General features: G+C 54.6%; 1 non-coding gene across 1 annotated transcript in view; it reads right to left on the reverse strand.

Annotated features, from left to right (window-relative positions):
* Window positions 1–924, reverse strand: part of LOC144431622 (small subunit ribosomal RNA) — a 1809-nt gene extending 885 nt beyond the window's left edge. Inside the window, exon 1 of the ribosomal RNA XR_013480184.1 lies at window positions 1–924. This exon is cut by the window's left edge and continues 885 nt beyond it. This is a non-coding gene — a ribosomal RNA (small subunit ribosomal RNA).
* Between the last annotated feature and the right edge of the window lie 1576 nt (window positions 925–2500).

Consider the following 2500-nt stretch of genomic DNA (forward strand, 5'->3'; position numbering starts at 1 on the left):
CGCCGATCCAAGAATTTCACCTCTAACGGCAGAGTACGGACGCCCCCGTCTGTCCCTCTTAATCATTACCTCGTGCTCCGAAAACCATCAAAATAGAACCGAGGTCCTATTCCATTATTCCATGCAACACTATGCAGGCGAACAGCCTGCTTTGAACACTCTAATTTTTTCAAAGTAACTTATCGGCCACCGCCGACACTCAGTCAAGAGCACCGACGGAGAACCGAAGGTGAGGCGAACGCAACCAGTGACACGCCTTGCGACGGACCGGCGGCGCTCGCCCAAAATCCAACTACGAGCTTTTTAACCGCAACAACTTTAGCATACACTGTTGGAGCTGGAATTACCGCGGCTGCTGGCACCAGACTTGCCCTCCAATGGATACTCGTTAAGAGTTTTAGGATGTACTCATTCCAATTACAGGGCCTCGTTAGAGTCCTGTATTGTTATTTTTCGTCACTACCTCCCCGTGTCGGGAATGGGTAATTTGCGCGCCTGCTGCCTTCCTTGGATGTGGTAGCCGTTTCTCAGGCTCCCTCTCCGGAATCGAACCCTGATTCCCCGTTACCCGTTATCACAAAGGTAGGCACGTAGCGTACCTTCGACAGTTGATAGGGCAGACACTTGAATGATACGTCGTCGGTGCAGAGACCGTACGATCCGCGTGGTTATCCAGAGTCATCAAACGTCACAGGACGAACCCGGTCGGTTTTGATCTGATAAAAGCGCGCCTCCCGAAGTCGGCGCTTAATGCATGTATTAGCTCTAGAATTACCACAGTTATCCACTTCGCTTACGAGACCAAATAAACCAAGACTGATTTAATGAGCCATTCGCAGTTTCGCTTTACGAGAACTCGTACTTGCACCTGCATGGCTTAATCTTTGAGACAAGCATATCACTACTGGCAGGATCAACCAGATAGCTGCGACAGCTGCGCTCGGCCCTTGCTGGGCCGCCCGGCGCGTGCTCGTCGCATTCGTTTAAGACCGAGGCGATCGCCTGCGGCCGTACTCAGCTTCGACAGTCGCTGGCCGCGACGTCCACGCTCTCGCCGGCAGTGCCAGGCGGAGCGATTTGCGTTTTTTCTTTGCTCGCCCTCTCTCGGGCTCGATCCATTCAGTTTCGCACAAACAAGAGCTCTGCCGGCCGCCTGCAGCGGTGCCTAAAACCCGGGCATAACAATGCGACCGTTCTGCTAGGCCGACAAGCGCTCAAGCCAGACGCTCGATCGAACGCCCCCTACATATTAGTCGAGACAACGGCTCGCTCATTAGCATCGCGTTTGTACTTTAACTTTTTTTGGCTCGGCTTCTTTCGACGCCGATGCCGGCGACGCAGCACTCTCTCGCCCGCCAGCCACCGAGAAAAGGGTGCGCTCCGACCGGCCCCGCACCGCTCTTTCTTGGCTCATTCGAGTTTACTGTCTTTCGCTCTAACATGCCTTACCTAGGGTTAGGTTAGTATGCTTGCACGTTTGTACTTTAACTTTTTTCGGCTCGGCTTCTTTCGACGCCGATGCCGGCGACGCAGCACTCTCTCGCCCGCCAGCCACCGAGAAAAGGGTGCGCTCCGACCGGCCCCGCACCGCTCTTTCTTGGCTCATTCGAAATTACTGTCTTTCGCTCTGACATGCCTTACCTAGGGTTAGGTTAGTATGCTTGCACGTTTGTACTTTAACTTTTTTCGGCTCGGCTTCTTTCGACGCCGATGCCGGCGACGCAGCACTCTCTCGCCCGCCAGCCACCGAGAAAAGGGTGCGCTCCGACCGGCCCCGCACCGCTCTTTCTTGGCTCATTCGAAATTACTGTCTTTCGCTCTGACATGCCTTACCTAGGGTTAGGCTAGTATGCTTGCACGTTTGTACTTTAACTTTTTTCGGCTCGGCTTCTTTCGACGCCGATGCCGGCGACGCAGCACTCTCTCGCCCGCCAGCCACCGAGAAAAGGGTGCGCTCCGACCGGCCCCGCACCGCTCTTTCTTGGCTCATTCGAAATTACTGTCTTTCGCTCTGACATGCCTTACCTAGGGTGAGGTTAGTATGCTTGCACGTTTGTACTTTAACTTTTTTCGGCTCGGCTTCTTTCGACGCCGATGCTGGCGACGCAGCACTCTCTCGCCCGCCAGCCACCGAGAAAAGGGTGCGCTCCGACCGGCCCCGCACCGCTCTTTCTTGGCTCATTCGAGTTTACTGTCTTTCGCTCTAACATGCCTTACCTAGGGTTAGGTTAGTATGCTTGCACGTTTGTACTTTAACTTTTTTCGGCTCGGCTTCTTTCGACGCCGATGCCGGCGACGCAGCACTCTCTCGCCCGCCAGCCACCGAGAAAAGGGTGCGCTCCGACCGGCCCCGCACCGCTCTTTCTTGGCTCATTCGAAATTACTGTCTTTCGCTCTGACATGCCTTACCTAGGGTTAGGCTAGTATGCTTGCACGTTTGTACTTTAACTTTTTCCGGCTCGGCTTCTTTCGACGCCGATGCCGGCGACGCAGCACTCTC

The sequence above is a fragment of the Styela clava genome, chromosome 13, assembly GCF_964204865.1.
Source record: "Styela clava chromosome 13, kaStyClav1.hap1.2, whole genome shotgun sequence".
In the NCBI taxonomy this organism is placed as follows: domain Eukaryota; kingdom Metazoa; phylum Chordata; class Ascidiacea; order Stolidobranchia; family Styelidae; genus Styela; species Styela clava.